This window comes from Pseudorca crassidens, chromosome 9 (assembly GCF_039906515.1).
Source record: "Pseudorca crassidens isolate mPseCra1 chromosome 9, mPseCra1.hap1, whole genome shotgun sequence".
In the NCBI taxonomy this organism is placed as follows: domain Eukaryota; kingdom Metazoa; phylum Chordata; class Mammalia; order Artiodactyla; family Delphinidae; genus Pseudorca; species Pseudorca crassidens.
The window spans coordinates 88,375,803-88,398,062 of NC_090304.1; the positions used below are offsets into that span (position 1 = coordinate 88,375,803).

At 40.5% G+C, this 22,260-nt stretch overlaps 1 long non-coding RNA gene across 1 annotated transcript; it reads right to left on the reverse strand.

The window, feature by feature from the left end:
• Positions 1 to 5,033: 5,033 nt before the first annotated feature.
• LOC137229711 (uncharacterized) lies at positions 5,034 to 10,731 on the reverse strand. Its single transcript, XR_010945807.1, has 3 exons — positions 10,608 to 10,731; positions 7,872 to 8,087; positions 5,034 to 6,593 (listed from the first exon to the last, which is right to left on the reverse strand). It is a non-coding gene; the product is annotated as an uncharacterized lncRNA (long non-coding RNA).
• Between the last annotated feature and the right edge of the window lie 11,529 nt (positions 10,732 to 22,260).

The following is a 22,260-nucleotide window of genomic DNA, read 5'->3' on the forward strand; positions in this document are numbered from 1 at the left end:
GGAACAAGATGGTAAGGCCCAGCTTTCAGGGTGATTATGGTCTTGTTTGGGTATATGTGTGTGTGAGTAATAAGCTATAATCAAATAAAGAAGAAAATTTTTGAAAGTGGTAAATCCTATAGAGAACATACAACAGGGTTGTTAGATAGGTAGTGACTAGGAGATAGTTAAGGCATCTTATCTGAAGAGGTGACACTTGAGCAACCTTGGTGTAAATGAGGGGAAGTATGCAGCCACGTGAAGACCTGGGAACAGTGCTCTAGACAGAGGAATCATCAGTGCATGAGTTTGTGACAGGAACAAGTTTGGCCTGCTCAAGCAAGATAAAGAAGGCCAGGGAGGATGGGGAAGAGAGAGCAAAGACACAGTCACAGGAAATGAAGTCAGAGAGGTTGGCTTGGAGATGATCATACAGGGCTTTGTAACTCAAGAGCTGTGACAAAGCGAGAGAGAAGCATGGACATATATACACTACCAAACGTAAGGTAGATAGCTAGTGGGAAGCAGCCGCATAACACAGGGAGATCAGCTCGGTACTTTGTGACCGCCTGGAGGGGTGGGATAGGGAGGGTGGGAGGGAGGGAGACTCAAGAGGGAAGAGATATGGGAACATATGTATATGTATAACTGATTCACTTTGTTATGAATCAGAAACTAACACACCATTGTAAAGCAATTATACCCCAATAAAGATGTTAAAAAAAAAGAATTTATTCTTAGAGTGATGAATAAGCGATTTGATCTACATTTTAAGGACATTCAGACTTATCATTATGATGCTGTATAAAGACTGGGTATGAGGATAATGGGCTGTACACATTCTGTTCTCAAGTCATCCTTACCTCGCACAGTGTTTTTCACCCACTGATCACAGCAAATCCCTGGACCAGACAGAGGCTTTCCTTTTATTCTCATATCAGGTGCCAGTCCAGCTGTCTAGGGCTATAGGGATGGCTAGGGGAGAAGGGTGTGTACAGAGAAGGTGAAGAGGGAAAGCCAGAGCTGGATTTTCAGATGTTGGGACTTTAGCTGGAGGTGAAAGTATAGTTGACACCAACACCTCATCCATATACCCTCAGTCTGTACCACCAGGACCATTCCAAGGGCATCATGGACTTTTCTATGTTTTCTATGTCTGTGATTCTGTTTCTGTTTCATAGACAAGTTCATTTGTGTCATATTTTAGATTCCACATATAAGGGATTTCATATGGTATTTATCTTTCTTTTTCTGACTTACTCCACTTTGTATGATAATCTCTAGTTGCATGGAGCCTGTATTTTGAATATGAAAGAATAGAGTCAGAGAATTCTACTATGTAGCCTCTGTCTATGTTTTGGTGAAGATTCAAGCAGCTATAAAAGATGTCATTTTCTGGGTTCTCTTCTTTCTCTGTGGCGGTACCACTACTCACCTTCATACTAGAGGGCACTAAAATCTTCATCCTCAGAGATGGATCTGCAAGGGCTTTGCTCCTCTGAAGCCGAGACAATGCAGCTTGGAGGAACTGTCCACCAACTGTGGTAGTGTACTTTTTCCTGGATAGTTTCCTATGAAATCTTGGAAGAATATATCTTAATCCAACTGTTCACTGATCTTTTAAACTTTCTTACAATTTGCTGATTGTGTAAGCCAGAAATTGAATAATCCCATACAGAGAGCTCATTCTGTTCTTTGAATGGCTTCATCCATATACTCAGCCAATATCTATGCCCCTATAATGTCTTCTCAATTGCTCCTGTTTATTCCCTGTACCCTGCTCAAACAGGCATGCTGGAATTTTAGCCCATTTTATTATGTGGCATTTAAACAACACTGAAAGCTTCTCTTCCTGCATAGTGATGTATGAAACAAACAACCCGTCCACACAAATTGTGTAAATAGTAACTTCCTGGCTAGATCAAAAACCTCGAGAAGCCAAACAAAAACAGAAACAAACCAAAAAAACACCACAAAACCAAAAATACCACCTCAAAATCAACACAAGAATGTGTTTCTTTCACTGCAAATATTTCAGCAGGGCATATTTCCTACCCAAGGACAATGTCAGGGAACCCTATATTCAATCCGAAAACCATGCATGGTAAGCACCAAGCACAGGGGTTAATGAAGTCAGGGAGAGAAAGAAAAGTCCCGTGTGGGAAGTAATTATGCTGAATTGCCTGCTCCCTTTGGATTGATGGTGCAAGCAGAGGGAGAGGTACCCTGCATGACAGAGACACCAGGTCCAGTGTCTTTTAAAACCAAACAAGTTCTCTCTCACATTAGTAGGGGTAAAAGCATATGTTTGGTGAGAAATAATGAGCTATACTCAATACAGAACATCCTATATATTTGCACCTAAGAATGGTTGTCTAAACGCTGAATGTACATTTATAATAACCATTAGAACAAAAAAGTACAGAAATATAGACAATGGATACCCATATATTAAATGTAGTTCAAGAAGATTATATTTTTTTCTGCTGCATTATTTATTTATTTTATTATTTTTTTTTTGCGGCATGCGGGTCTCTCACTGTTGTGGCCTCTCCCGTTGCGGAGCACAGGCTCCGGACGCGCAGGCTCAGTGGCCATGGCTCACGGGCCTAGCCGCTCCGCGGCATGTGGGATCTTCCCGGACAGGGACATGAGCCGGTGTCCCCTGCATCGGCAGGCGGACTCTTAACCACTGTGCCACCAGGGAAGCTCCTGCTGCTGCATTTTTTAAAACAATGTAGCTCTTTAGAACTAGAAGGGAAACATTTACATAATAACACCAGTTCTTCAATTAATCTTTGACCCAATACAGCTGTTCTCAGGATATGCTAATAGCTAGCTTTTACTAAAGCACCTGTGAGCTAATATCCTTGTACCATACCATTTAATCCTTAGCCCTTAAGGTAATATATAATACTTTCCTCATTTCTTAGATGTGGAAACTAAACTTTTATGAAGTTAAGCAAATTGTTCCAATTCACACAGTCAGCAAAATGGCAGAATCAGGCTTTGAGCTCAGGTGAAGTGACTCTGAGTTCAAGTCTGGGAGGTCCCTGCTCCACACCCAGTTCTTGAGTGAGTGAGAGGGACCAACAGGGAGGAAAGCAAGATGAGGCGGTGGACACTGTGTCTCTCCTAAGGGAAAACTTGCCTCTGAAGTTGCATCTGAGATGAAGCTGGAAGGACAAATAGAAAGATAAAAAATCAAGTGGCGGTGGGGAGATGGAAGGCAGGCAAAGGCGCTCTATGATACACCCACATGGACAGAGTACCACGTGAGAATGAGGGTGAAGAGGAGTGACATGACACATGGTACTTTCCAGGATGGTTGCAACAATGTCTCTTACCCTACATGCTCTTCTACAGCCTTGACACTCCCCAATCACCAGGTGGAGTCTAATCTCCTCACTTGAACCAATATAAAGTCATGGAAGTGACAGTGAGTACTTTCTGTTGCTAGGTCACAAAGGGTAAACAATGCTCCTGCATTGTTAGCTGGGACTTCCGCCTTTGGAGTCCTGAGCTCCATGGAAGAAGTCCAATGGACCTGAGCTTACCATGCTGTGAGAAAGTCTGGGTCACATGGACAAGCCATGTGTAGGTACTCTGGCTGACAATCTCAGATGAGGCCCCAGCCAACAGACTCGTGACATCATCACAGACACCAACCTCTAGACATGAGTGGAGATGCTTCCAGATGATCCCAATCTCCAGCTGTTAACTCCCTTCAGCCTTTAAGTCTACCCAGCTGAGTCCCCAGCCATAGTGCAGCGGAAACAACTCTTTGTAGAGTCCTGAGTTCCTGACCCAAACAATGGTTGTTTTATGCCACTCAGTTCTGGGATGACTTGTTATGTAGCTATAGTAACTGGAGTAGTTGGTTGTATTGTGCAAGCAGTTGACTAACCATGTCTGGAGCTCAGAAGAGAGATCTGAGCTGGAAATTTAGTCCCCGGAGTTTTCTACATGGTAGATGATAGCTGAGACCTTAAGAAGATATGAAGTAATCCAGAGGAGTGTGTACAATTAAACTAGAAGAGGGTTAAGAATGTAACCCTGGGATATATCAACATTGAAGAAGCAGAAAATGGACAAGGAACAAAAAGAGACCAAGAAGGAGGCATCAGAAGAAGGAGTAAAACTAGGAGAGAAGATTATTAAGGAGAGCAAAGGATGAGACCGTTTCATGAACTACAAAGAGATCAACACCCTTAGATGCTGCAGAGAGAGCCCTGGAAACGTGACCATGGGCTTAACAATAAATGGATGACATTGTCCAGAGTAGTTTCAGAGAGAAGTGAGGATGAAGGGCAGACTGGCGTGAAGAGTGAACACCTTGAAGAGTCAGCACTTAATAAATCTTTGTTGAGTAAATGAATCTGAGGTGATGAAATAGAGACAAGTTGGTTGCAGATGGAGTAAGTGAGAAATAACTGGCAGAAAGTGAACCTCCACGGAGTCTTGGTGAGAGGGAAGGGAGAGGGGTTTTAGTTTTGGTGTGAAGCTGCAGCCTCCTGCTCTCCCAGCAGCTGGGGTGACGTGTGGAGCCGACTGCAAACACCCCACGGTGGCCAGAGTGTCCCTAAAGTCCCAACCTGGGGCTCTTCCCACCACAGCCCAGTACTGTCTGGATGACAGTGACATGGGTGATGCCAACACTTCCCAGAGTCTTTTGTTTAACAAGAGGGTGGGGATTGGGGGAAGGAGAGAGCAGACAGCCAACTATAAAGCAGATCACAAACTGTGGGCTAAGATATAAGTGCCACAGAAAAAGTTAAGAACATCTATTCTGACAGCATCTTCTTTCTGCCAAAAGCCTATATCACTTTGTAATTCAGATTTGTTCCCCCAATCACCCAATCCAGCCCAAACATGCCGCTTCCTATATGAGTGGGGTCAGGAAAAGGGAGAAAAGAGGCAGGATAATCTTTCAGACAACTTTATTCTGATTTTTCACTTACAACCAGGTTTAAAACCAAAGAGATTTCACTGAATTTACAATTTTTATTTCATATTGTCAATTTAAGCTGGTTTTGAGGTAAATTTGCCTGCCACAGATTTCTTTTTCTTTTCTTTGTTTAGTAGACTTTATTCTTGGAGAAGTTTTAGCCACAGCAGTATTAAGCAGAAGGTACACAGATTTCCCTTAGAACCCTTGCCCCCATTCATACATAGCCTCCACCATTATCAACATTCCCCACCAGATACAATGTACAACATTTGATGCAATTGATAAACCTACATTGGTGCATCATTATCACCCAGAGTCCATAGTTTACATTAGGGTTCACTCTTGGTGTTGTACATTTGATCTGCCACAGATTTCTGACAAGTGGTTTAGGGATGAGTTATGCCAACAACCTTATGTTTATTAAGTAGGGAGAATCTTTGTCTAAATATACATTGTAATACAGTATTAAAGGGATAGTATTTTAATTCGGTTGCCATTCAGTTTCACTGATTCTCTGTTGAGCTGAGGTCTATTCTGGGCTGGAGAAATTCTAGGTCAATGGAAAATTATGAAAGCTTGAAGCAAGTTAGCAAAATGAGGGAATTATAGATCTTTGACAAATCATGTGCCTAAAAATCTGACTTAGACTAACCAGGATAGAAAAATCTTTTAAAAAAATGGTCATTAAAATACTCTTGTCTTATATTTGCTTGCCAAATATTGAAGGGGAATAGATTCCTCCAGGTTCTTATATTCTGAAGCAGCTTCTTATGAGGAACAGTTTGAATCTCTATTAATATCAAATAATCAGTTTGTTCTAAAGAAGAATCAGCCTCTGAGTATCTTCTATGTCCTGGGACCTTGTTTGCAGATGAATGCCTGAAACTGATGTCCTCTTAATAAGTCAAGTAAAGAAGCTGTCAACAACGTGCCATTTCTCCTGCCAGATCGTCACGAGACACAAATGTTTCCAAATTTGCCTTTCCCCATCTCCCCGAATTTGTTATTAACCAAAAGAAGACAAAAATACTCCAGAATATTTTTTTTAATCCTTAATAGGTATTAGTGTTCTAAAACCCTATTTCTTCCCATATGGTCAATAGCTTCATTTAAGAAGAGTGTTCAAGTCACAGTCTGGGAGTCATCTGAGTAGCTTCATCTGCAGACATGTTAGGTTCCAGAATGGGCTCTGTAAGGTGGACACCCAGCGAAATAGACCCCATCTGTGTCTGTAGCAATAAGCTTTTAGGAGCACACCCACAGAGGACTTTCTTCCTTCTTCTGTCCTTGTGATGGTTAATTTTATGGGTCAACTTGACTCGGCCATGGGGTGCCTAGATTTTTTGTTAAACATTATTCTGAGGTATGTCTGTCAGAGTGTTTCTGGATGAGATTAACATTTGAGTCAGTAGCCTGAGTAATCAGATGGCCCTTCTCAATGTGGGTGGGCCTCATGCAATCCATTGAAGGCCTGAGTAGAACAAAAGGCTGAGCCAGAGAGAATTCACTCTCTCTGCCTGAAAGCCTTCAAGCTGGAACATCGTCTTCTACTGCCTTTGGACTGACTCAAACTGGAACTTATTCCGTTGGCTCTCCTTGTTCTCAGGCCTTTGGACTGCAGATTATGGGACTTCTCAGCCTCCACGGTTATGTGAGCCAATTCCTTAAAACAAACAAACAAACAAATAGGTAAGTTAACAAATAAATATCTCCTATTGGTTTTGTTTCTCTGGAGAACGCTGACTGATGCAGGGCTCTTGTCATGCCCTTCCCAGCCCATGTTCAGGCTGCAACAAAAGATGGGAATCCTAGCAAAGCCATGGTGTCTGCAACCATGCCTGTGACCCAGCGTTTCACTCACAGTGGGATCCTCTTTCCTAGCACTGAGTGGAGGCTTCACTCCTGTCACTCAGATGGTTAAAATGGTAGGGGCCATCGCATAGTAACATGATTATCCCCCATCCTTCATCCCATCTTTCTTGGGTTGTTTGATGTGAAAACTCATTTACAGGGAGCTCCCTATAAACGTTTAGAGAAAATAAAAGTATAGAGCAGATGACCAACAAATTGTTCTTCAAAGCACTTTTAAATTCTTGACCATCTGGGTTTGATTGTCTAGCTTGCCAATTATTTAGAATCTTTAACCTCTCTAGCTGCTTACCTGCTTGCAGGTTATTTCAGCACTAATGAGCACCTCAACTTGAAGAGAGCCATGGAACATGGGAAAGAATGAATGTAGAAGTGATTTGTCTCTACTGCTTTTCTTCTTTCTGGTTTGATGGGAGTGAGATCCAGGTTTAGAGATTATACCTGGGTATTCTGGTGACTTTTACTGGAGAAAAAACAATGGGACATGCCCCACCTCAAAAAGATCACTTCCCATTCCTATGCTGTCACAATTTAGGAGGCATACATGTCATGCATGTTTGTTAAAATGGTAGTTCTGCATATCCAAGAAAGGCTTGTAAAGAGGTGGTGTGTCTTCAAAGGAAGGATACATTTTAAAATTATGATTCAGACACACAAATGCTTGATTAAAATTTATTTGGGACAGATGAAATATTTCCACAAGAAAATTTAAATAGACTTTGTAATAATGATCAGACTGACACAGGTGGTGCGGTAGAAAGAAAAGTGAGGAAGTAGGAGGATTGGACAGTTGTCTTAACTGTGGTACATGCTTATCGTAGATCTTGGACACATCACTTCACCTCTCTGATCTCTAACTGTCATGATGTCACATGAATGAAATGAGATGTGTGGTTTTCAAACTGGTTATCATGGTGCCCTGCTGTCTGCAGAGGTGAGGAGAACCTGAGTGGCGGTTCAGGTCCCGGCTTCAACTAGAGAAGCTCCATTTTGTTCAATTCCGTGTACATGTGGAGCCTTCATGCAATGTTTCATTTGAAAAAAAGTTTCCATAGCTAAAAAACTTACAAACCTTTGCTAGATGATCTCTGAGGTTCCTCTCAGTGTTGAAATTTTGTGTCATTATTTCAGTGCTCTTCACCCTGATTTGTCCATGGATTTTGAAATTTTGTGTCATTATTTCAGTGCTCTTCACCCTGATTTGTCCATGTTTTTGTTTGTTCATTCACTCATTCTGCTCTTGACTTTATCTCCTCTTTAGAAATCACCATTGCAATTTTAAAAGTTCCTGTAAGAAACAAATGGTTAAATATATCATAATATTTTATTTGCAGTCTTTCTGCCCCATTTACTTCCTTAACTGTTTGATTTTATTTTGGAGTTTTCTGAGTTCCCAGAGTAGATATTGTTTTATTCAGAGAAAACATACCAAAGATTTCCAAGTCAAAGATAAATGTTTTGATTTTTTTTTCTTACCATTTGGTATGCTTTTTAGCCCAAATGACAGACAATTCACTGAAACTTCATCTCTTGAACCGAAAATTACATTTTGTATGTATTGTCTCACTGGGGATGACTAAGCATCCTCCTAAGCTTTCTCTTCTCCAGGTGGAGTTAATCAAAGTGCTGGGTGTTGCTAAAAGGCAGAAATCTAAATCTTCTCTTGTCTGACTTTGTGTGCGTGTGTGTGTGTGTGTTTGTGTGTGTCTAAAAAATAGCTTATGAGGGTTTAATGAATACAGATCCTTAATCCTTGGTGTCTCGACCACACTTCATTCTATTGGAGTTTGTTTCTTTTAATGAGTGTACAGTCTGCTAAAAAAATGAGCCATATTTTAGTGTCATAAGCCAGGTCTGTGTTTTCAAAGGGTGTTTTGAGGCTGTACTGGCAAATGACACTACTACCTAAAAAGTAAGAGCTAGCCTTTTTATTATTGTTCTTGGTATTTTTAAAAAAATTATCTGAGGAGAAGCTCATAAGGAAAATCATTAAACTCTGTTTTCTGGTCCTTTAAATGATTATCATTTTTATATCTAAGATTCTATAATTCTGCCCTCACTAACCAGGACACAAAATGGGAAAGATCCCCTTATCCATAGGTAGTGAATTACCTTCTATCTGTTTTCAGTAAATTTTTTTTTATAACTCTTAGGCCAAATCTCCATGATGAAAATCATATAACAGGGACTTAGTCAAACATGGCCGTTAATTTACCCATTCATTTTGGTGAACTTCTCACGTTCCAATCTCACAGCCATGTCCATTGTCATCAGAAACAGCAGAGAGCAAAGCTTTATTATAAAGGCCACTCATCAGCAAAATCAGTTTAAGGGAAGGCATTCCCATGTTGTATCTAGCTGTCCCAGCTCTCTCTCTCTCTCTCTCTCTCTCTCTCTCATCTATATATTTATCAATCATCTCTATCAATCATCTATCTCTCTCATCTATCCACCTCTCTATATCTATCATTGATCTATTATCTCCACCATCTCTCTCTCTGTCATTTCTAGCTATCTATCATCTATCTATCTATCTATCTATCTATCTATCTATCTATCTATCTATCTATCTATCATCTATCTATCTTTCTATTATCAGTCATCTATATATCTCTTCACTCTGCTGTGAGCCCCAGGCATACAGGGACTGTGTATACTCATCTCCATGTGCCCCACAGCACTTAACCAGGAAATCAGACAATTTTCCTAGGAATCTCTACCCTCTATCCACTTTCCCTCCTTTGGAATTCTGCTAGTATTTGAACAGCCACTGGAACCAGATTGAGAGAGGTTTGGACTTTAGTAGAATTATCTGGAGAGTCTTGCTTCCTGGAATCTGGACCATATGGCTGTGTAAAAGTTCCAACTTCTATTAGGCCAAAGTAAAACAAAACAAAACAAATAAACAATCTCTGAATAGAAGGTTGGTTCACTCTGGCTTAAGAGAGATTGATGACTACCAAAAAAATTAGACCAGTGAATACTGAAGAAAAAAAGACAACAGACAAATTCAAAAAATCTTACTCCAAGAGAAGAGAAGCACCCCTCCATCCCCTGCCCTGACAGTGGAACCAGAGAGCTCTCAGGAGTTTGGGCTGTGATGTCATGATGTCTATTACTGTAAATAGGTTTCTCATTGAATTTACTGCTTTTTCAATATTGTCCTTTAAATTTTGGCCCCAGTAGACTAAACTAGCTATCCAATTGACTAAATTTTTTTACTGAGCCTGAACCTGACTTTTAATGTCTAGGGATTCCTCCCTAGGCAATGGGAGAATGGACATGGTAAAGACCTTCCTGGGGTCACCTGGTTCATTTAGCTTTAAGCAAAAAGAAAAAGCCTTTCAGCAGACACTTCTTCCATGAAACAACACTCTCCTTCCCCCATGTTGTGTACACTCTCTGCTTTCTGCTCTAGAGGATTAGTCTCTTTCAAGACTAATAGGCTGGCTACTGGTGCTCCACTGCCCCCAGAATAGAAGTCCAGCTCCTTCACAGAACGTTTCAGGCTCCTCACTGCCAGGGCTCAACCTACCTTCCAGCCTTATTCCCCCCTTCCTACATTCATATTCCAAAGAGAACAGCTAATTATTCCCCCAAGGCTCTTACTCCTTGCCTACTTCACATCACCTCCATACATTTCCACCCCACACACCGTATGTCTGTGTGTCTTTGCCATATTGTTCATTCTGCTGGATAATGACCACTTTCCTATCTCTGTATTTCTAGATCCTACCTTTTCTTTGAAACCCAGCCAGAGTACTTCTCCATGAAGCCTTCCCTGAGCCCCAGGTTCACGCTAACTCACCCATCCACGTGTGAGCTGTAAGTTCTCTTCCTCATCTGGAGTCTGTTACTCACGGGAAGTGTGTTATCTTTCGGAGCTCATTCCTGTTTGTACCACCCCAACCTCCACCAGGTGCATTCTCTGCCTCTCTCTGTCTTGTTCCATGCTCTGGGTTGCTTATCCTTAAACACTTTGTCAGCTGGCTCTTTTGTCTGCCAGCTTCCATTTAGTGTCAGCCAATGGGACTCAGTGGCAGGAAGATCAGGTTGAGGAGGAGGGCCTTTCCTTCCTTCACACTGTTTAGCACCATATCTCTGCCAGTAGCTGCCTCCTTCCAAGATCACAGCTTCTGTCAAGCTGCCTTTCTTCTACTCCTCAGCACTCATCAGATTCCAGCTGCACTCTTTCCTCCCCTTGCTCCTTCAGCCATAGAACCAGTAATGACTTACTGCTGTCGCCACTGCCTGGATGTCTCAACAGCCCTTGTTTATTTCTGTACATACTCATACCTCTGTATGTAGTCCTTTCATAAGTAGTTTCATATGCACCATCCAGAATGAGTTGTGTTTTCCACTGGGACCCTGACTGATAAACTCCCTTACCAGATATCTGTCTGGAAGGTATTATTTGCATGGCGCAGGGAAGGGCTAGGGAGTGAGACTTTTAAGTTGAGGTCTGCCTCTCACTAGTGTGGAATATTGGACACTCCCTTCCCCAATCTTTCCTCCAGTTTCATAGTTTGTGAAACAACAATCTTGAAAGTTTGTTTTGAGGGTCAAATGAGATCGTATATAGGAAAGCACTTTTTATGTCTTTGAACAGGATTTAATGCTGTTATGATTCATCTTTTAATCCTTCACAATGTAGTAAGTACTTAATAAATGAGCTGCTACATGTAGACCTGTTGGATGAATGGATGGAAAAGACTATCTTTTATGTATTTCTCCGAGTCAGCTATCCAGAGGTGTAGGAAGCAGAGGATCCACCTACGAAGGATTTGCAGTAGAAGACCAACCTGTATGAGCCACAGTCAGCAGAGGCCCTAAAATGGAGTGGGGAGCGGTTCTGACCAAGATCTATTTTGTTCAAGTATTCTACAACAATACTAAGTTTTAATCTACTGAGAAAGAAGTGTTGCAAGGATCCATTTTGAACTTAAACTAAATGGTGGGGAAGTTATGGAAAGGAAAAGAATACTGAATGTTGACTTGCGGCCTGGGATGAAACGAACATGACTGTGGAGAAGCCTTAGCCTTAGCCAAATCTTGGGTTCATTAGGGAAACTCTGGGGCTTACCATAGACACCTCTTAGCTACCCTGCCCTAGTTTTGGAGTCACCAGCATCCCTAACTGCTTTCATCTGAAAAGATCATATGCACTTTTCTCCATGAGTGTGCAAAACAAACTTTGGAAACCTAGTACCAGATCTTCACTATGTTTAAAATGGGTATTTGAGGACCATGGTGAACATGTGAGGGTGAATGTCAGTTATCCACAGTGAGTTTTTGTCAGAATACAGGGTGCATTAAGTTGAATGGTGATCCCGAACAGATATGTCCATGTCCTAATACCCAGGCACTCTACATGTTACCCTATTTGGAAAAAGAATATTTGTGGATGTAATTATGTTAAGGATCTCAAGATGAGATCATTCTGGATTACCTCAGTCCAATGACAAGTGTCCTAATAAGAGAGAGAAGAGAACAAGCACATAAAGAGGAGGAGGCACGTAGGCAAAGATTGAAAGCCAAAGAATGCCAACAGCCACCCAAAGCTGGAAGAGGTGAGAAAGATTTTTCCCCAGAGCTTCCAGAGGAACTGGATCCTGCTGACACCTTGATTTTGGACTTCTGGTCTCCAGAACTTGAGACAATAAATTTTTGTGGTTTTGAACCACCAAGTTTATGGTAATTTGTTTGTAGCTGTAGGGAAATAATATGCAGGGTAAGCAACATTTGCAAAAATCCCAGAGGAAAATCCACTATAGGTCATTGTCCTCAGTGAAGCTAGATGTACTGGAACAACTTGGACCATGAAAAGTGACCGTGTGACCTCCTCAAGGGCTCCAGAAACTAAAGACCATTACTGCCTCTCTCAATCGTTTGGGCAAACAGGAAAATAGAAATCAGCCTAATTCTCTCAGAGCAGAAGAGTATCAAAATAGTGCAAAGGGGGCTGGGAATGGAGAATATACCAAACCTCACTGCCAGAGGTGTTGGGAGAAATAACAATCCTGTCATTTTGGTAAAGGCGGCTTAAGCCACCTATTTGAATATGTTTAGTTGTAAAATAAATAGGCTTGGGACCTAAATGGCCTTGCTGAAAAGAGCTGGAATTGCTGAGAAATGCCTGAGGTGAGGGGCCCAAATCAAGCATCTGTGGAAAAATGCTACAGAAAACTCAGGGAAGTGCTATTCAAGGGCAGGATGTGTTAAAATAGTGCTCCATAAGAGCTAGGGCCAGGTGGACTTGGCAGTTTATCATTTGTGTGGAAAAAAATCCCAAACACATTCCATGTGAACATCTTTATGAAGGCATTCTGTGGCTTGGAATCGCTGTTTCTGTGCAGCATTTCTTACTCCCAATGGAAAGCTAGGAAACTGTCTATCACTAACACCTCCTCAGTCTCCCTCTCACAAACCACAGATAATGCCTAAGGGAATTTATTCCATTTCCCCCTACAATAATGTATCTTTAGAAAACCTCAAATGTTCCTTTGACTGAATATCAATGCTCTGTGACAAATCTTCTGCATCAGCCCAAGTCTCTTCTATTAAGACTCCTCAGTGTCAATGGATTCATGAACAGAAGACTTTACCTTCTTCCTTTCCTTCTCTTCAAAATTCCTGGTCTTCTGACTTCATAATCACAATTGTTTTGGATTTAAGCACACCGAACAAAAATTACAACTTCTAAGGGGTATTGGAAGTGGGGTCAGTAAGTCTATTCCCCTTGTAGGGGACTAGACCAGGTGAGGCCCCAGAGGCCAAGGCGGGTTTTAAATACAGTGGGGCCACCCAGAGTGGATCTGAGTGAAACTCTGCCTATTTCTGAGAGGAATGGAAGATTGACAGCCAGAAAAGATATTTCAGGCATTTGACCTGAAAGCTTAGAGCAGAGCAAGGGTTCAGGGGCCACATGAAAGCTTGGGAAGGCTAGGAGCTTGAGGCAAGTTGTAAATGGGGTATCCAGGACTCCTTTTTATTTGGTGCTAGCCATGTGGCACTGGTAGGTCAGCTCACCTTAAATGAGCAAAGTCAGGCCAAATGAGGACAGATTTTGGCAGTTGTTCTATTCTGTGTGTGTCCAAGCCCACCCAGTGAGAAGTGATGCTCGTTTCTTAACTCGTTAGAGCCCCTACTGTATCAAAGATTGATTAAATAACATTAATTAATTAACTTTTAAATGTTAAACAATAAATGATGCCTGGTTTGGGAACTAAGATAATTGAATTCACTTTAATTCTTTGAGAATTAATAATCCGTGGGATAAAATTCAGTTATGGACATACAATTAATCAGAAGTACCTAAGTCATACCACTTACTTTTCAGGCCAGATCATAGGTACCTGTTGATTGTTATTTTCACAACAGTACCCTTTAAAGTTCTTCTCATTTCACTTTTTACATTTTACTTTTAAATTCTTACATGTCTAAATAATGGTCAATGAGTCTTAGCTGATTTTTAAAAAGAACAAAGTCTCTCTCAAACCCCCGGACAAAAATGCTTTGTGTAACACTGAAGGATTCCTTTACTATTGTTATTGTTACCTTTGCCATGTTCTGACCATAATTTTCAGAGTACCTTTGAAATGTGATCAGCTCTGACATATCAGAAAAGTAAAAAACCAAGAGATATCTCATCTACCCAGCCTAATCCCCACAAGGTTCCCCTGAAGACACTGAGCATGCCTAGATCCAGATGGGGATGTATAATGGGAACTGCCGGTGAGGCCAGGAATTAATAGATCAAGCAGCAAAGAGAAGGCAGCTAAGTGAAATGATGCATGACATCTAGCAGAGAGAAGGCTGCAGCTGGGGCGCAGTGAAGCACTGCACCATTACTGCTGGAAGCCACTGCGCAGACGGCAGCTAATAATACAAAACAATGTTGGATCACATTTACTTCTAAATCCTGGATTGTACCACAAGCACCAACAAAAGACAAACACGAAACCCCATTCCGGTGTGGGGGTGGGAGGCTAACATTTGAAGTACAGGACTATCTTAGGAAAAGAAATTTAATGAAAAAGAAACATTCTGGAGCTTAGTTATACTTGGCAGGGTTTCACAAAGACTTACCTACAGCAAAAAGCAACCAGATATTCCTCCAGGTTTTGTATTCCAGGAGTCCCAATGCTCTGGATTTGAGTTAGCTACTAAGTCTGGAGAAATCTGTTTAGTAGCAGACCCATCACTTGGGAGGAGAGGTCCTCATAGCACTCATTAGAATATTGGCAGAGATAGTGGCTCCTTTGTGAGTAGTGGAAACCATGTGGTATTCCAACATTTAAAAAAAAGTTCAGTAAGCATCACTGAATACCTACCAGACACTGGGCTTTGCACTGGGGGCGTAACTGAGTGAGACATGGTCTCCACCTTTGAGGAGCTTGCAGACTGGAGCAGGAGACAGACAGAGCAGGATTATATGGAGTATATGTACCTCCCTATATGTATATGTACCTCCCTATATGTATACGTACCTCCCTATATGTATATGTACCTCCCTATATATATATGTACCTGTATATAGGAGTATATGTACCTCTTTAAGAGGAGGTACAGCGTGGATAAAAAAAAGTAAGAAAGCAGACCCCTTCAACTACATTCCTGGGTTTGTATCTTGGCTTTTTCACTTTTTAAGGTGAGTTACTTAACCTCTTTGAACCTCAGTATCCTCATCTGTGAAGTGGTATAGTAATAATACCTCATAAGCTGGTGAAGAAGATGAATGAGTTAAAACATGTAAAGCACCCTGAACACTGCCTGGCACGGAGTGAGCATGTAAGTGTTAGTCTGATGGAAAGAAATGAACGTTGTGGAAATACACAGAAGGAGCAGGGTATTTGTCACACGGGAGGCAGAGAGCGTTCCTCTTGGAAAGTGACATCTTGGTGGGGAGCCAACAGAAGAAGGGGTTAGTGTGTGGGCGGGACATTTGGAGCCTGAGGAAAGGGGGATGTGTGCGCGTGCAAAGGCTGAAGCAGGAGTGTGCCAGCACACATCGCCTCCAATAATTTAATGTTCTCATGCTGCCTGATTCATTTGGCAGGAAAAACAGGTTCACAAGTTTGCTGCCTTTACCAGATGACATATTACCGCTTCTCCAACCCCTCCTCTGTGAAATTATCTCTGATAGATTCAGTCAGCTGCTCTCCTTGCTGTGTTTCCATACGCCTTGGTAACACCAGTCACATGACAATGTGATTTGTTTACTTGTCTGTCTCCCCAGCAAGGCTGTGAGCCCCAGGATGGCTTCTTTGGCATACACCCTCGTATTCCCAACATCTAGAATAAGATCTGATTTGTAATGAGCGCTCAGGGAAAATGTATTGAATAAACGATAAAGCTTTGTGACACAACAGGGACTCACTCCAAGGTTCCACTTTTCCTAATTTTGTAGTCCTTCATCAGAACTGAATCTTAATTTATCCACTTCTGCATGTTCTATGCTTTTCAGATAAAACATTTAATCACTGCATTATTCCAGGTGCAAACCTATGGGCATGATTTTTCCCTCCTAAATTAAGCAGCTGTGACCAGGATGGGATAAGACCCTCTCAGATGTTTGAGTGGGAGGGCTGGAGTCAGGGAAGACTGGCTGTCACTGCACATGTGGATATGCTCAGATCTGGCGCCAAAGGCCATGGTCCTAGAGGATGCTTTGTGCTCCACGGAATATACAAGAATTATAGTTCATTTATTTATTCCAAAAACATTTATTGACTATGCACTCTGTGCCAGGCCCTGAGGAGACAGCATGTATAATACAGACAAGGGATCTCTCTTCATGGGGTTTACACCATCAGGAGGAGAGACAGACAATAAACACATATGGAGATATGATCATTCCAGATAGTGACAACTGCTCTGAGGTGCATGATGCAGGGAAATGACATAGAGAATATTAGGCCAGGGAAGCACTTAGCTGGGGTTGTCAGGAAAAGCTTCTCTGTGGAGGTGACACTTCAGTTGAGATGGAATGCGGAGAAGGATCCAGCCATATGAAGACCTCGGCAGGAGGAGACATTCAGGCAGAAGTTAGTGACACAACAAGGACCAGCTCTGTGCTTTCCCTATTCCTGCAAGACTCACCAGCCACACCAAAAAATCATGGATGACATAGGGCCTCTGTGTGACAACTCAGGAGGCATCATGCACATTGCATTCTGATGTCTCTTTCTCCTTTCAATAGGGTGTCAGACTAAATAGTCTGAGACAGGAATGGCTGCCTTGTTGGGGGACAGAAAAGAAGGCTTTTGTGGCTGGAGCAGAGCAAACAAAGGAAGAGCAGTTTGGTTTGGTTGTTATTGTTAGGACATAGCAGCAGAATAAAAATAGCTATCATGGCTAGGCTGATTCCTCCAAATACATGATCTTATTTAAAGTAAGTACTACTAAGTCTTCCTTTTGTAGATGAGGACACTGAAGCTGAACAGGCTTAAGTCATCAACCCAAGGTCACACAGCTACCAAGTCCTGGAGTCAAGTCCATATGTGTGTCTCCTCCAGAACCCAGACTCTTAAGCGTTATGTTGTCCTCTGCTTTTGAGAGGGACTGCACATAGGAGCCAAAGCACCAACTACTCAACATCCGGAGCTTAGATGGACAAGTGAAAACCACATGAGATCTGGTTGCTTCATTTTCCTTTTTGCCCTTTCTGGAAGAGGAAGAGTGAGCAAGCTCTGATTTTTCCAGTCTCTTTTCCTTGTCAGAGGAAGGAAAGTGTCTCCCAAGACCTGCTGTAACAAGATAAGAAGTAGAGCTTAGGGAGCAAAAATGATAAGACCATAAAGCAGCTTCTGAAAGAGTCCTAGAAACAGTGAGAGTCCTGACTTGCCATTTTCATTCAGAACTTCTGGAAGTTCTTTTCTTTTTTTAGGACTTTCCCTTAAGCTAATCATTTCAGCTTTGATGTGTTAGGATGAGTCATGGTGGATAACACTTACTGACTTTTGCTTTAATTGCGCTGGCGGTATCACATACATTTTTACCATCTCTGAACTCTGTTAGAAGTGGCTACACTTACATCAACTAAGGAACACTTCATTCACCTAGGAAAGTATGCTCAGAGAGAATATGAAATTCTCTAGATACATATATAATTCTGCACGGTGAAATTCACAGAATGTCACTTAATAAAAACCATGGGCTGATGGGAAAGAATCGCCACCGTTTTTTTTTAATTGATGTATAGTTGATGTATAATATTATATAAGTTACAGGTGTACAATATAGTGATATACAATTTTTGTCAATCCCAAACTCCCTAACTATCCCCTCCCCCCATCCTTCATCTGACTATTTAAAGAGTTGACTATTTTCTATCTTGTTTAAGTCATTCCTTCTTAAGGATTATGTAGGACCTTATCTCTAGATCCATGGTTCTCCTCAACCCCCAAGCTTTCTTTTTACTTTCAGAGAGCTTTGATTAGGAGAAAAGACCCCGTTTAGTCTCTGAGAGCACATGGAATACACACCAAGATCTAACCTCATAGCAGAAGGATCCAGAGGGCTCTGGAAGGGCCTGGAGCAAGAAGACTCCAAGAAGCTGCCTTGATAGAGCTTGATAATTATCCATCCATATTAAATCTCTGACCAAAGGAAAGGGTTTTAGGCAACCAATAGGCTGCCAAACTCTGCCCTTGACTTAGGAGAATAAAGGCATTCTGCTGGTGGCCCTCTTTCCCGTAGTGCTTTTGCCTATAATACAGAGGAAAGCAAACTTCAAAGAGCCTGGGCCTGTGTGCAAGAACTTTATCAGGGGGAAATGCCATAGAATGTGCTTCTTCTCTTCCAACGTTTCAAATCACTAATCATCACGTTTTAATTAAAGGTCTTGCCTGTATAACATGCCAGAGCTACAGAGTGCTAAAATACAGAGATGAAAACTTGCACGCCTTTAAAATGCATATATAATATTTAATTTAAAATAGTCTAATTCTAGATATATATTCTACTCTAATTATATATATATATATATATATAACTGAATCACTGTGCTGTACACTTGAAACGAACATAACATCATAAATCAACTATACTTCAATAAACAAAGTATTTTTTCACATGCTAACAGTATTTAATATACAATTTAAATGTGTGTATTTCTATTCAATTAATGATTTTATATTCATTTAAATTGCATAGAGCTAATAATAATTCATAATGACTTAGGCTTCCTTCTTTGTGCAGTGCACACACCCCTCTTTAGTTCAATAGCATTTTAGAATTATTTCAAACTACATAGAATTGAGTAAAATTGTACATGATAGAGTAAAATTGTAAATATTTTATTTAGGGACATAATAAAATCCTAAAAGATATTTAATTCAGGGATATTTTCTTTTTGATAATTAACAGGTATCTGTATGTCTCAGCTATTCCCACATTATCTAGATTTTTTAGAATAGAAATCTATGATAGTATAGCCATCAGGAGACTATATTTAACTTGAATCTTATGTTTTATTTAAGTATATTCATTTCTACTTTTTTGTTTCCTAAAGCTATTAGAACTATTATAACAATGTGATTTTTTGAATATACCCATGAAATTAACAAATGAAAAATATAATCTAATTCTAGAGCAAATTTAAAATTTTATTCATTATTTTTATTGAGGTGTAATTGATGTATAACATCATAAACATTATATTACTTTCAGGTATACAACATGATGATTGAATATTTGTACATATTGCAAAATGATCACCACAATAATTCTGGTTAGCATTCATCACCATACATACTTAAAATTTTTATTTTAATTCAAGATAGATATCATTGCTTACACAATTAAACTTATTTACCTAGAAATTTTTTCTACCTTTAAATATTGATTAATTTGAAATGATTTATTTCCTATTTATGCATCACATTTTACCCATTTCCCCTAGAATACCTCAAATGTAACAGAAAATTCTCAAAAGTAAAGAAACGCTAATAATGAGCCCCCATGCTAGAGTAATATGCTTTCTAAAACTGAAAAAATTGGATACAAGGTCTGAAAGTAGGTTACATTTATACTTATGTAAATTAACATTTAGTTTTTATAGTTTTCATGTTACTCTGTGGTGTGGGATGATTACTGAATCCATTTTATGTATGAGAATTCAGAGGCCTGGTGGATTATGTAATTTGCTCCAAATCTCACAGCCAGTAAGTGGTAGATTCAGGATTTCAAAGGAGACAATCTGGCTCCAGAATCTGAACTGGTAGCCACCGTATTAAGTGATTTATCAATGTCAAGCTTCCTCTTTCTGCTCTACCACTAAATATTTGAAATTGTGCTTCTCCCAGAATATCTGGAGTGTATTGCCACATCACTGAAATACTTAAAGCTATCTACTATTATAAATCGGCTGCTCTTTATTTTGTTTAAAAGATTTATACTACAGGGACTTCCCTGGTGGCCCAGTGGTTAAGACTCCTTGCTTCCACTGCAAAGGGCATGGGTTCAATCCCTGGTCAGAGAACTAAGATCCTATATGCTGTGTGGTGTGGCTAAAAAAAAAAAAAAAAATTATACTACAAAAGTAATGCACACTGTATACAAAAATTCAAATAATAAAAGTGTGCTAAAAACAAAAAGTAAAGATTGTAAGTTTGGGATTGACATGTACACACTGCTATGTTTAAAATAGATAACCAATAAGGACCTACTGTATAGCACAAGGAACGCTGCTCAATATTCTGTAATAACCTAAATGGGAAGAGAATTTGAAAAAGAATAGATACATGTATATGTATAACTGAATCACTTTGCTGCACACCTGAAACTAACACAACATTTCATTGTTAACCAACTATGCTCCGATATAAAATAAAACAAAAAAAAAAGTAAAAAGCCATAGCCTGATTTTTAAAGGACTCTCATTTTACAAGTGATGAATTTGTTTGTTTGTTTATCTATGTCTTAGAATTTATTCCCAGTGATTATCTGACAACCTATTCCCCTTCAGCTGCTCCTTCTCACCTGCCCTTTCTGGACTGGACTGCTCTCTGTAGACAATCCAAGGTTCCCTGCTGATGCTGTGAGTAAACGTGGTCTCTTTCTCACCCTTATCTTGAAAGTTCCTGAAAACTGAAGACCACATGTGTGTTCTATACACACTTGCATGTTTCCTCACCACGTGAGACAAAAAACAATCCGAGGGGCACATATGATAAGACTACAGCCAAGGAGTATCAGCCATATCTAACTGGAGGGAATTTGCTCAAGTTTTGATGAATTAGCTGGGAAGTTTTGATATTTTAGAACTGGAAGACATCTCATAGGTAATTTAATCCAAACTACTATTTTACAGATGAGAAAACAGAGACTCAAAGAAATGCAGAGAACGGAAAACATCCTTTGACATTAGACAGATAAAATTTGAATCCTGGCTCTGCATGCAACTAGCTGGTTGTGCAATCTTGTCAATTTCCCTAACCTTTCTGAATGTCAGTTTCCTTTTCTTTAAAATTTCAAGGATTATTACACTTTACTCCACTGCCACTGTCATCATTCTTTCTAATATAAGCCACCACAATCCCTTGCCCAGTTTCTGAATAGCCTCCTGACTTTTACTCCTTATAATTTGTTCTCCATTCAACACCCAAGGTGAAGTTTCATAAAACATAGATCATGTCACACTTAGTCCTTCAAAGACTTTTCATTGGTTTCAGAATGAAATCCTACAAAGCCTTACATGAGTTGACCCCTGCCTTTCCTGTATTCACGTCTCTTCTTGGCTCCCCTCCAGCCATACAGAAGTCCTTTCTCTTCCTGCAAAATTTGTTCTGGTTTGAGGGATTTGCATTAGCTCTTCCTGTGTCTGCGGAGCTGTCTGCCTTGTTCTTCCCTGGATAGTTCTGTCTTATTCTTCAGGTCCAAATAACCCCCATCCATGGTCAGTCTCTAGGATAAGCTTACATATTAACCTTTACATATCACATTACCCTTTAATTTTTTTATAGCATTTATCATTATCTGCAATTATCTTCCTTTAAAAAAAATGTGTTTACCTTAAATTATCTGTATCTCTTCCCAAAATACAAGATCTTTGTGGACAAGACGCTTATTTTACCAGAACAGCATCTGATTCACAGGAGCACTTCTCAAATGATAAATATTTTTATTTGTAACAATACTAGGGCACATAATCTTTTCATGTGAAATCATGGAGGTAGGTACTTGTTCTCATGGGACTTCCTTTGGGTTAGCAGTCAAATTTTAGGCTTTTTTTGTCTTCCTGGGACTGGGTGAGCCAGAGTGGGGGTAGGGAGGCGAAAATGCTGGACTAGGGTCAAAAGATAGAGGAAAGTGGGCGGGAAGAAGTCGGTGGGCATAGCCAGGGCCAAGAGGGTCAGTGTTAGCAACGGCAAGTACTGCCAGGGTCTGAGTATGAATTTTGGTCAGATCCCACCCCCAGGTTACTCTTACCCCTGAATATACCCCAGGGATTTAGGAGT